At 45.0% G+C, this 14,083-nt stretch overlaps 1 protein-coding gene across 6 annotated transcripts in view; it reads right to left on the bottom strand.

Moving 5' to 3' along the window:
• MID1 (midline 1) overlaps window positions 1–14,083 on the bottom strand; it is a 635,531-nt gene that overhangs the window by 69,901 nt on the left and 551,547 nt on the right. The gene's annotated exons all lie outside the window — the stretch shown is intronic.

Here is a 14,083-nt window from a genome sequence, read left to right as displayed (position 1 = left end):
TTTGCTTCAGCATTCCACTACGGGTACATTTGCCTCTGTGCCCATAATTTGCCAATTATCCTTTTATCGTCCATAAGAACTGGCGTTCCTAAGATTATGTTGTACGCGCTGGTTCTACAGGAGTAGGGATGTCTTTGTAGTTTGATACAAAGCAATACACACTCCTGCATTACCTAACTTTTCCATTTAGATTACATGCTGGATGTACCAATTCATTCAGCCATTGGCCTGTCCCATCACATGATCTCTGCTGAATACCAAGGCTGCGTAGTCCTCAATCCACCTCCTCCTGCCTCTTTAATCCATTGCCAGACATTCCTGGTCCCTTTATCTCACTCTTGCAGGTTCCTGCTTTCCCCCTTGCTGCAGGTTTTTGCATCTTTCGTTTGCTCCTTCAGTGCCTTTTTGTGTCTTTCCCTCTCTCGCTCTCAAGAAATGTCTGCTGAGTTAAAATAAGTGCTGGTCCCCCAAAAATAAGTGCCGTGGCCCCCACCAGCTCAAATTAAGCACTGCCTCTAGTCAAATCTGCTCAAATTTAGGTCACAGCTTCTCTTCATTTTGACGGCCCACTCATACACTAATACCCACCATATCCTTCTGCAGATGCTGCTCTAGAACAGGACACTATGCCACCGGTAAGGGCTTCCCTACGACTGCTGTATGGGTCTTTCGCCTGACACATCACTACCTCTGCGGTGCTCTAGACAGATTTCATATCTTTACACTGTTTGGAATATCTGTAAGCATTACAGAATATAACTGGCAGGTCTCTTGAGCGGTTAATTCACTCCAAAATCATACCACCCCTCTTTATTTCAAAAATGTTTCCCAGAAATTCCTTGAGGCAGCAGCCCCAAGTGGGACTTTGGTGGTCCTGAGCTTTTTGTGCCATTTGTTTGACGACTCCAACTTTTCATAACTTGCTCCTTATTTCTGCATCTGTTATGATATCCAAATATTTGCGAGGATCACTCTTTAACAGGGTCACCTCGGTACAGTGGGCACAGCCTGCTTCTGACTTTGCTTTGCGTAGGGACCAAGGCACTGTTTGCTTCGTTTATCCACAGAGTGCGCATTCATCAGGGTTTACTGGTTCATATATACCGCTTGCTTGTATGGACGTAGGTTTCTGTAGTGCAGTATGCTCTGGTGCCAACCAGGTGTTGCACCTCAGTATGGCAACCAAAAACAATCTACCTACATGTGAATCGTAACCATAAAATGGAGTCTGAGATACCGTCGGGGTGCAGCTAATTCTACTAAATGTACACTTATTTTGATGATGCTGCAGGAGCCAACAAGTCCAGAATATATGTGCAGAGCTGAGATAATGATGCCATCACTGGCATATCGGGGCAGGTGCCGAGGTGCAAGAGAAGGCATGCCAGTTGGGCGAGAGAAGCCAAGAAGTGGAAACAGAGTCTGCCAGCTCAAAGCGGAGTAGGCCAGCAGCTCTATCATTTTGCAGATCCTAGGAGAGAAAGGCCTACACACAGGTATCCTTCTGGGGTAGGGCTGTACTACTCCGGGCCTCCCAAACTTATACCGCGAGAGGTACCATGCTTTTTAAGATATCACCAGGGCCTGTGAGTTGACTCTCTTTCTCTGTGTCGGAGCTCCAGCGCAGTTGTGGCCTTGTGGTAAACAGCCTTGAGTCTACATTTTAAGGGCTAAGCAGTGCTTAATTTGAGCCGGTGTTTGTCGCTTCTCGACACCGGTACTTATTTCCAAACACCAGCAAATGTTTATGAAATTACACCAGATGTCTATTTTCAGTAGATTTAATCAGTATTGCATTTATTCAAAACAAAAATAATAAATCTAGCACATGGGTAATGCTGGCACTGGCATTCGGCAGCAGCGGCAGGAGCTATTGGTAGTGCCAGCTGCAGTGGACTCCTTTGTAGTGCTTGGGCCCAACACTGAAATTTTTTACAAATTAACCATTGGGACTAACTCACATAACCACAGGCCTCTGATGTAATTATAAAACATGCAGGTAGGACTGACAGCATGAAGAATGACTGAAGTAAAGTGTGTGATCTGGAGAAGCAACAAGTGCTTTGCAGTAACCATTAAATATGATAGGATAGAGGAAAGACACTGATTGCTCTGATAAATGGCATAAAAGAATGTGTTTAACGTCACAGGAATGGTTCACTGGAGACCTGAGGGGAAGTCACTAGCGCTTAAACTGTTGGCCAAAAGGACTTCTCAAATGGAGTAGATGTGTGGTATGTTGGACATACATGATATGGTATATGGGTTTCACCTGAATACATTTTGTGTCTGCCAAGAGTTTCTGTTTAAGTTATAAAGAGTTAGGACAAAAAAAGAATCTATGAGCCTATATAAATGTAGAGGGTGCCTTTAAAATGCACTATCACAAACATGCAGAGACTATTACAAACCTGCCATACAGTTGTCAAGTGTAGTGTTTTGGGTTTGAGAAAACACACGGAATGCTTTACAGCCGTACCGCATGTGAGCTGTATTTATTTCTGGAACTAAACAGCTAACTCTGAAATTCATACGCATCTTTGCAGTAATTTTGAAGGCAAAGTGGAGGCACTAGGAATTTAAAACAGGTTTTAAACATCATTAAAAAATATTTGACTCTCGTATATGGGTATTGCATGGATCGGTACGGACTGAGGTTGATTTCGTCTCAGCCACGCTAAGAGATTCAGAGCCCATCTCTTGTTTTACCACACAGCATGAGCTAATAAGGGGAACGCCCCCCCCCCCAGTCGATACATCACAGCATGAAAGATGGTGTGAACAGACATGTATGCCCATGAGTTTTTTTATTAGGTTTACATTGCGCGAACTCCCAAAGGTATCAGCACCCTTTACATGAGCACCAGCTGCGTCACAGTCGGACCCATTTGTTTTGCTAGGCACGGAGAGATGAAGTGATTTGTCCAGAATCACAGGCTCTTGAGTGTCCCTGCCGAGACTCAACCAGGTTCCCCAGCTTCGAGGCCGACCGCTCTAGCCATTAGGCCACATCCTGCGAGGATTGCTGTGCTTCTCGACACCCTTTGGAGCATCCCCCTCGTGAACAGTGTGACATTCCTTACCTTCCAGCTTCTCGCTAATGTAGATAACAATGGCCCTGAAAGGACTGCCTAATTGTTGCTCACCCATCCCCCGGGGTTAAAGCAAACAAATGATGGTCAGAATGCTGACAATGCACGCATTTTCCCCCAGTCAAAAGTTCTGGGTTAAATCCATCGTTCTTTTGCCCACTAAGCCTCCCCAGTTTGGACCCAGACATATGCAAATCAGTCTTGACCCTGTGCCCCATGGGAACAGTCCAGTATGAACTGCCAGGCTAGGTCCTCCCTGGACCGGAAACAAGCATCCTGTGACCGGTTTCAGGGTATGTCACCCTTCTTCAGCCAGGCTAATTTGAATCCAGTGGCACTGTGAGCAAGGGATCCACGTCTGGGCATACCCATCCCACTTAGGGCGAAAAGTGTTACCCATCCCAAGGAACATCAGATTTATTTTCAGAACCCAGTTCAGAAACATAATGTGGGGCCCCACATAACAAAGGCATCTGTTTCAAGTTAAAACAAGCATTAGCACTGCAACAGGTCTCTCATTTATGAGAGTTTGAGCTATTGGCATTGTAAATGACAATGCCTTTTATTTATGTGTTGTTAGGAGAGAGCATGTCCTAAGCTATTAGAGTAAATGGCGCTCGGAGGTTGTAATTAAAACCTACAGAGTAACAACACATGTAACAGGGGGTGTCGCCATTACGAGGTTACAAAATGAGACAAGGCCTACTAAGGAGGGACTACTTAGCCTTTTGACCAATGAACAGCCACAGTTTACAGTGGACAATCACACGAGCCAATGAAAAATATGGGCGCAGAGTGGGCGGAGCTTCAATTCCCTACCTGAATACAGCATGCCTCGCAGAGCTGCACATGGGCTGCCCAGGCTCGACCTAAAACGGGAAAGTACACGGAAGCTCTAGCAACCGGTGCCACCTAGTGGTATATCAGTGTTAGCTGCCTCATTATCAATAAACAGGGCAGGCTTGCTTCAAAGTCTATAAATACATTTTGCACAACTGTATGGGGCTCTGAAAAAGTAGAGGTCTGGGGAGTAACACCCACACTGAACACCTCCTTACTAATAGCCGTGATCATTCTTACTCCACACAGTGTAGTGCAACCTGACCCTTTTCACTTGGCAAGCCCCTAAACCTAGCCTGTCACCCATGAACGAATACAGAGCCCGCTCATCTTGGTTACCACATTTCTGTGAGAGGCAGAGTGTAAACATGTGAGCTGGAAGTCAAACACATGACATCCTTTGGTTTTGCTCTATCAAACTCTTGTCACACAAACAAAATTGGATTTGTGTGGAATGAAATCAAACTTCCCAATATCAAACCACTCTGTGTGTATTCTCCTACACCAAACCGTGAGGTGATTCACAAGCTCCCTTTTATAATGCATCTCAATGAGTTCCCCACCCAGCACCCTGCCTTTCATGATGAGGACATCACCTGCTTTTCTCCAATCCTCCAACCCATGATTTCCCTTCACTGAGGGACAAAGTTAGTTTTATATGGTGCAAACTTGACCCGAAGGTATCAGGTATCAGAGCGCTTTACATGAGCACCAGTTGTGTTACAAAAGGACACATTCATTTTTTTGTTAGGCACGGGGAGATTAAATGATTTGCCCAGAATCACAGGATGTTGAGCGTCGTTGCAGAGACTCAAACCTGGTTCCCTAGATTTGAGATCGACCGCCCTAGCCGTTAGGCTACATCCTCTCCCCTAGTCGTAAGTAAGGCTTGCATTTCTAATTTGGGAGATAAGTAATACTCTTGGCTATTGAAGCGAGGTGAATGAGCTAGGTCAACGAGAATAATTGAGACCTAGCAGGCAGGAATGTTCTTGGTTTTTAAGATTCATGGGATGAGACCATGAGAGAACATAAGCCAAGGCACCTTCAGAGTGCCAGGGAAGTGTGGTTTGACATAGGTCTTCTTTGGCCCTCTATCCTGTACACACCCTTTGGGCTGCCTGGTCTCATTTTGCTGGACTGTATTCAAACTCTGATTCACCAGGATAAGCGCAACGAACTACAGAGGATTCCGAGCAGACATTTTTATGTGGGCGAGCCTGAGTACATCTACCAAGTTCAAGGAGAAACAGCTCTTTTTATGCATGTAGGTGCAGTTTCCGTACATCTACGTCTTATCCATAAATACTACATAATAAAAGACCTAAAGTGATATAAGCAGAAGGGGAACGAAAGGTGGAAAAATACATTAGGGAGGCGTGTAGCATCTGAAAACATGTGGCTGCAAGGATTTTGGAGTAAAAGCTGGTCCTTAGAAGATAATGTCTGGCTACAAAATGGCAAGTTGTATAGACAAAGCCCTCAAATTCCACCTTTAGAGGCACATACTTGTCTGCAGAGAGTGACAATGAACTTACACTGAGAGGCTTTCAGTGCGCAACCTTTGGCGACAAGGAGAGCCCCTCGACTTCCTTCTCTCTTGTGTAGATGCCAAGTGTTTTCCCTTAATTCAAACAGTATGAAATAGTTTGCCACGATCAGTTTATACAATCTACACAAGTCACAAACTTTCCTAGGAAAATTGTCACATCTCTAGTCAACCTTTGTCTTTTCTATGTCTGGGGTCAGTAAAAAAAATGTGTTTTGGAGACCTCATTTATTGATAGCAATCGAATATCCGACAGACTTGTATAAACTGTATCAGATGAAAAAGAAGTAAAAGGGTTGGATCGCTGTCCACTTTGCTTGCACACAAAGTTTAAATAGATGTTAACACCTACATTTAATGGAGCTAACAGACAACATGAAGGATACTGTGGTGGATATTTATTAGAATGTTTTTTATGAGGGACGCCATGGCAGTAAATAGGCCATTCATGACACAGGTTGAAAACAAAAACAAAAACAAACAAGCATGTGCAATGCAATAGGTCTCGCATTTGCAAGAGTTTAAGCTATTAGCATTGTAAATGACCATGTCTTTTATTTATCTGTTTTGATAATTAACTCATAAATAAAAGGCATCCTTATTTACAATGCCAATAGCTCAAATTATTGAAAAGGCGAGACCTATTTCATTTCAAAGAAGCGGCCGCTATTGTCCCGAGCTGCTTGGAAAGTGAAAGCGTGAATAGCGCGCTGGATTTTGCAGGAAAGCATGCTGGGGCTGAAGTAGGAGAAACTCATTAAAGAAAATAGTGCTTACCGAGTAAATAAGACATACCGTGTAACAACAGAAGTAAAAGGGCCAGTCCTTATGGGAGGTTACAAATGAAGACAAGGCAGTATTAAGGAGGGACTAACAAGCCTATTCATTAATCAAAAGGTGCAAAGGACAATGGCATAAGCCAATCAAAAATAGGAGCGGAGAGTGGGCGGAGCTTCAAGTCCATAATCGAATACAGCATGCCACGCAGAGCAGCGACCTAAAAAGTAAACGTGATGTGAGAGAAGTTCTAGCCTACACTGATAGCAACTGGCAAGTGTGCACGACTCGAAAGGGAAAACATCTGGGAACATGGCAGGGGCGTGACAAAAGCCCCCCCCCCCCCCCCAGGGGCAAGCTCCAGGGGGACCCCTCCGGCACAACACACAGGTCACACTAGTGGCACAGGTGGTGCACATGTTATTGAGAGTAAACTAATGGACACCATCAGACATCAATACCAGCTCCAGGATGCAAAAGGAGTTTTCTTATTGGCAGCTCAGAAAACCTCAATGAACCCATATTCAAGTCGATCCAATAGAAATTATTAGTAACCAATGAACTGAAACTTTCATCAAACAGCATGTTATCCCCAATGCATCGTCTTAATAACTAGTTCTAGGAGTACACTAAATTAATTTGTGAAACAGATACATCTGAGAAAACATTGATCTGCCAAAAAATGTTTCACTACTGAAAACTAGATGCTTTTGTAAATAAGATATATTAAACATTTGGTTCAATTCAGTTCACTTGGTCTGTGCCTCTTCCACAACATCAGTGCTGGTGGTGCCCTGTCCCGCAACCTATGACCGCTTCTCACTACAACGGGGGCAAAGGTTCCCCCCATCTCTCCAATCATATGTTATTGCTGAACACAGACCCCCTCCCCCCCCCCCCCGAACTCAGCGCCCCCTCCACGGGACAGCGCCCGGTGCGGCCGCACTAGTTGTACTGCCCTAAAGCCGGCCCTGCACACCATAGTCTACTGTAGTCAATGCCACTGGAATTCTGCAGCTGTAGCGTTTCCGAATGTGCCACATAATCCACCATCTGCTGCATAATAGGCAGATTTTAACAAAGAAAAGTTTATAGCTACAACGATCAAGTGTTACTAAAAACGCAGCAAAACGTGCTGTCGCACAGCAGGAGGCTATTTGCAAAGGTTGACTGGTCAACTTTCGGTGGTTTGTTGCTGTATTAGGACGTTAAACTGGTATTAATGAGATTAAACATTTGTCCAGCCAGTGTTGACATGCACAAATTGCAAAATAATGAAGTAATAGCACAAAATGCGGCGTATTATTCCGCATCATTGGGGGGAAACCTGCCGTCTAATGTGGGGCTCCCCTGCCACATAATTCTACAGGCTCGGCCTGTAGCTCTATCTTGTAACGTAGGTTAAAATTTCCTAAGTTAGGTACTTTGGAGTTTTCAACATGATATGGAACTGAGTATTCAGACATCCTCACATGTTAGATCTTTACACGTTTTGGTGTTTAATTGTAAAACAAATAAAGACGTATTGCAAGCTCCAGCACGTTAAATACCACATTTTCATACAGCCTTCTTGTTGAAGAAGCAAATCTTGTACAATGCTCCGACAACAGACATACCCTTGTCTGCACTCTCCAAATATCTCTTAATCAAGTGAAGTTTCACTCAACTCAATTTTAACCTGGATTCATAGGTCATTTCCTTAAAGAGCTGAAATGCACGAGGCACTCGGAGTGCTATACAAAATGGCGCCATGCCTGCTGCGGCCTTTGCCTCTGTTTATTCAGCATCAACACCTGTTAGAAATGACGGATAACCTGGCTTCTTGTCAAGAGGATTCTTTTCAGTAAAAGTCACTCTCTGGGTCTCCTACTCTGCTTCGGCCGGCGGTCTGCCTGTATGATTCCCCGGCCGCCCCAGTCCTGGTTTCCATCCACCCAGGACACTGCATTCTGGTTGCCACAGTTTCAGACACACTGCATTAACCATGGGTCATGACAGCTGGCTCCAGTCACACTGTCCGAGCTGTACAGCTGGAGGATGGCCTAACTGCTTCCAGCTGCAGTGGCTGCAGACCAACCACACCCAGGGCGTGGGCGTTTGTAAACCACTCTTGGGCTCTCACTTTGTACAGCAAAAGCCTCTGCTAGTGAATCTGCCTTACTGCACTGTTTCTGAAGCGGGCTGTCCTTGCTGAGTTCCTGGTTAGTTAGTCTTGATTTTAGGTCGAGCCTGGGCTGCGCATGCACTGCTCTGCGAGGCATACTGTATTGGAGTTTGGAACTGAAGCCCCGCCCACTCTCCGCCCATATTTGTCATTGGCTTGTGTCAAGGTGCTTCGTAAATGCTGGCTTCTGATTCGTTAATAGGCTTGTTTTTCCCTCCTTAGTACCGTCTTGTCTCCATTTGTAACCTCCCATGAGGACTGGCCCTTTTACTTCTGTTGTTACACGGTATGTCTTATTAAGCACTATTTTCGTTAATGAGTTTCTCCTACTGCAGGCACTACATGCTTTCCTGCAATATTTAGCGCATTGAGCACGTCATGCGCCCGTACACGGGGCGATTTTACAAATAAAAGCATTTGTTTGTCAACTTGACAAACAAATGCTTTTTTTGGTAAAAGCATCCCATGTCACACTTTCACTTTAATAGCTGCAGCAAACCTTTCTTTAGACGAGGTACGTCTAAAGAAAGGGGCATGACCTTGATTAACATGAAAGCGCAGCATGGGACGCTTGTAAACAACATGCATTTGCAATGCAATAGGTCTCGCATATTAGAAACTTTAACCTATTGGTATTGTAAATGACAACGCCATTTATGTTTGTGTGGTTTTTAAACACATAAATAAAAGGCATTGTCACTTATAATGCCAATAGCTTAAAATCTCGCAATTGCGAGACCTATTGCATTTCAAATGCTTGTTGCTTGGCTGTTGTCAGTGGCTTCTAATCTTTTCTTGCGTTTAACGACTACTTACTGAGGAGAAGATGGCCACGCACCTCAGAAGTCTTTAACTTTTAAAGTGTTGCAGAACATAACGTATCCGTGGCACAAACATTTTTACTCGCCTTGCTCCAGGCGACTATTTTAGAATTCTTTTTGTTGCAGCCCTGCTTGTATAACTAGTTTTTGTCTGCCCGTAGTTGTGCTGCTTAAAAGCAGCACATCCGATCCAGGTCTAAGCCCTACTGCCAACTTTCCGTGGCAGGACTGTGTTCCATCATTTTCTTTCTGTCTTCCTTTGATCCTTGTTTATTCTGTTTTCTAATCAGGGCATATTTTCCCTAGGTGTTTACTATGTAGACAACAGGCAACATTTCGGTTTCTGGTTCCTGAGCACTGGCTGATGATAAATTGCAGCTGCATAAATCTGGACCTGTTTTACTTTTGCATTTTTGCCCTAAGCAATCCTTTATTCCATGGTTTATTTCTCTAATACTGCACTCAAGTTTCTACTTAAGGATTTCTATTCAGGCCACACTTTCTGCTCCACTGATTCCATGGCGTCCTCCAATAGAAACCTGAACGGTGTCCAGGCCTTGGCCAGTTAGTAAGACTGCAGTTCTTAGAACCAGATTGTTAAAGTAAGATCTGTGCTGTGTAAACCCACTGTGGGTGGGAATTGCCTTTCGTGGCCCTCTGCCATATCTCCACGGCAAAGGGAAGCTTTCTGAACCATGCAGTTCAATGGGACGCTTACAGAAGTTTAGTGATCCATTCATTATTTTTATCTGCCAATGAATAGTTTGATGTAAAGAAAGTACTGAAGACATGCTTCAGAATGGGCTCTAATGACTGGCCATTCTGCTTTACACAACTGGATGAGCTGGGAGTCGAACAAGTAGGATAGTATGTTGAATTTATTTGGAACATCTAAAGCGGCTGATACTAATAATGGGAAGAGCGAGACTAGAGAGAATGTGGGTTTGGAATTCTAGGAACATGGAAAGATTATAATGTGGATTGGGGGGGGGGCGGGGGGGGGGGGTCAAGGTGTTGCCTTTGCATCAGGTGATTCCTGAAACTGAATAGTCTGATTCAGCCATGGGGTGCTAATCAGATTGTCTCAGATTAGGCATATACAGGCTGATTTGATTATGAAGGTTTTCTTTCCCCATATTTTTAAAAGGATTATTTCCAGTAAAAGTCACTCTCTGGGTCTCCTACTCTGCTTCGGCCGGCGGGCTGCCTGTATGATTCCATGGCCGCCCCAGTCCTGGTTTCCTTCCACCCAGGACACTGCATTCTGGTTGCCACAGTTTCAGACACACTGCATTAACCATGGGTCATAACAGCTGGCTCCAGTCACACTGTCCAATATGCAGCTGGAGGATGGTCTGACTGCTTCCAGCTGCAGTGGCTGCAGACCAAACACACCCAGGGCGTGGGCGTTTGTAAACCACTCTTGGGCTCTCACTTTGTACAGCAAAGGTCTCTGTTAGTGAATCTGCCTTACTGCGCGGTTACTGAAGCAGGAGAGAATGTGTGTGAGAGTGTATGTGTGCTGCTGGTCTGACATACTGGAGGTTATTCTTGCCTTATAGACAAGGGCACTAACAGCATATAGATGGGATGCGTTACCTATGGCAAACTGCAGGCCCAGACATGCTTCTATTCAGACACCATCATTGGCGGTGGGAACTCGAACTGACTAACTGAGAAAGTCACTAACCCAGTCATACCCAGCGGGAGGGACACAGAACATGCGCCACCACACATGGCCGAAGGCCCTGATATGATGCACTTAATTCTTAGCATATGGAGTCGATCCATTGCAAAATTTTGGAACTGATATTTAAGGTAACTCTAGTCATAAGATTCCCTCTACTCATTTTATAGGAGGTGTCAATGGCAAAATGCTGACCCTTGTGAACTGGAGGGAATTTTTAGAGGTACCCATGACTAAGGCTGAAGTATCCAAGGTAAATTTCTGGCACTGGCATAATGAATTTACTCCTTGGCATAAGGGGCTCACCCATGAAAAAATGATGACCTTGGTATACTGGAAGTAATTTCTGACTTAAGACATTTGAAAAAACAAGATCTACTCCTAAGAAAGGCCAGGCCTCCCTGGTGCACCATGAAAGCACTGGAATGTTTCATGAATGCTCTGTAAGGGTCTTCTGCGTTTTAGAAATTTGATCCCAAAAGTTTCAAAAAATTCTTAGGGGAGAAGTCTACTCTCCCTTAAATCATCTACAAAAAATCCGTTAACTTATTTTGCTTGCTGAAATTTGGGGGAAGTATCACACCCCACCACTTGCATAGATCTTTTCCCTCATATAATAGCTATGGGGTTAGCTCTGAGCTCATTTCTGGAAATGCTTGTCCTGCCCCATTGATGAGATAAGGACTGGCTTTAGGGCAGTACAACCGGTGCAGCTGCATCTGGCGTTGACTTTGGTGGGGGCGCTGTGTTTAGATATCATTTTTGGTTGATAAGCACATGAACTTTCTTGGGCATCAAGCAGTTTTGAGGCAACAATAAAAATGGCAAAATAACTCGGGTGATTAATGTTCTAGTGTTGAGAGTTTGAAATTTTGCCTAGTAGCAGTTTGGGCTCATCATGAAGTAGCAAGTGAGGGTTAATGTGCCTGCTGCAAAGAACTTGTACAATGCAGATCAGAAATTAGTGTAAGTAAACTATGAGTAGCGCTATAGAAAAATTAGAGAGGCTATTGAGAGATGAGGTGCACTGTTGGAGAGTGGTAGCAAGGGAATTCATGAAAAGGAGGTTATGGGGGAAGAGAGCGCCAAAAAAGACTGTCGTAACGCCCCCCACCAGCACTCGAGCCAGCCCTGGCTGGGAGTGTTGGCCCCTTCCCCCAAGGCCGGACTGGGAACCAAAACCGGCCCTGGCAGAGTGCTCGGCTGTGCTGTCTCCCCGGGGGGGTTGGGTGTGCGGCCGAGCTGTTTGCCAGGGCGGGTTTTGGCCGATTTTGTTACAGAGGCCGATATTGCAGCTATGCTGCAAAAACGGCCCCCACCCTGGCGGGCCACCGAGGCAATGCTCAGTGCCCGCTACGGCCAGTCCGGATCTACCAACCCCCGAAGTTCGGGTCTAGTTGTGCCCCTGCTGTCGGGGAAATAAACAATTACCTTGAAATCCTATGAATGTGGATATACATACAGCATTTTAAAGTCTTAAAAGCACATTTATAAAACCGCCTGACACATTCTCGCCTGCTTCTTTGGGAGGTGTGGAGAACAGAAAACTGACCACTTTTTGTGTGTGAAAAAGGCCGCTTTATTGAAACAGGAGCACATCACAAATTTTCCTCTGGTCAGCTGCCCCCCATGACCCCCTTCTGCTCGAGTGGCACGGCAGCCATGTTTCGTGCCCGGGTAGGAGAGCCTGAGTGGTTCATTGCTCTCTTTTCGCAAGATTTACAATCGTCACGCTAGAGCGGATCAGAAGATCTACTGCAGACTCATTTTAGATTAGCTGTGCGAAATTACAGCATTAAAACTTGTTTTTGCTCCTTCCGGGACACGCACAGCTCTTCCTGGGATGCGCAGCCGGTAATATTTGATGTGCTCCGCATTAAAAAGTCCCCGTAGATGCTTCTCTGCCAGCTACAGCATCACTAAGTGGCCCTCTGCCGCGGGCGCCGCTTCGCGCCGCACATCTGTCCTAACAACTGTGATTTTCCCCTTTCTGTGCACATCTCGTCTGCACCTGGTAAAACGCAGCGCACATTTTATTGGACTCGACGAAGTGTCAAAAGCGGTTGCATTCTTCCGGCTAGATTGCCCTCCCCTCCAGCACTGCAGAAAATAAGGGATAAAACAGGCTGCGCATATGGTTTTCCGTGTTCAAAATGGAGGGTTTTTTTCAAGGTTAAACAAACGGCAGCTGTGAACATTTGGAATGTCTGCTTTTTACGGTGCACGACATAATTTCATTTAATTTGCTTAAAAGGGTTGGCAGACACGAGAGAGGCATGGACGTGCACGGTCTTGCAATTCAGGTGTTGGAGAAAATATCTCTAGCTCACCGGCAGCCCTCGCACACCTTCAATATCGACTAGTTAAAGCTCGACTTTAAATCGTCCCACAAACCTTAAAAATACGATTCCTATTTATGATCAAACCTGCCACCTTGGAAAACCCTTTCATTGTGAGAGGGGAAAGGCATAGTCTAGCTCGCGCCCAGTACTGTGGAACCAGTCGTGGAACGTCATCTGTGGGGGAGGAGCAGTGTAGTGTGGCCTCGTGCTGAGCACAACACAACAGTTTCTGTCCTTCCTCCCAACCAAAACCGAGAAGCAGTGGCAAAGTCAATAGATCTCGGTAAATTCGAGAGCTAATAATGTCAATGTATTTTAGCCATGTGTTATGGAGTGGAGTGGATGTATGTGGTATGGATTGTAATTATGAGGGTTGGATTGGAATTGTTTGCAGTGGAATTGTGTGGCATGGAATTGTTTGTGTTGAGTGGAGTTGTGGAGTGGAATAATGTGGCATGTGTGAGTGGAATTATGTGGTTAGCAATTATATAGTTTACTGGAATTGTGTGGAGGAGGACTGTGTGTCATGGAGTGGAATTATGTTGAGTGGTATTGTGTATTATGGAGTGGCATGTAGTGGAGTGGAATTATATGGTGTGGTGTTGAATTTTGTGGCATGATGGGGAAATCTGTGTTGTGGATGGAATATATGTGGTGTGGAGTAGAATTGTGTGGTTTGATGTGGAATTATGTTGTGTGGAATCAAAATGTGGAGTTAAATTGTGTACCATGGAACTGGGTGGCGTTGAGTGAAATTATGTGGCAAGGTGTGGAGTGTATTAATGTGGATTGTTATGTGCCACACATTGGC

The sequence above is a fragment of the Triturus cristatus genome, chromosome 8 (genome assembly GCF_964204655.1).
Source record: "Triturus cristatus chromosome 8, aTriCri1.1, whole genome shotgun sequence".
Lineage (NCBI taxonomy): Eukaryota > Metazoa > Chordata > Amphibia > Caudata > Salamandridae > Triturus > Triturus cristatus.
The sequence above is the reverse complement of the archived record's forward strand: the minus strand, read 5'-3'. Positions and strand labels throughout refer to the sequence as shown.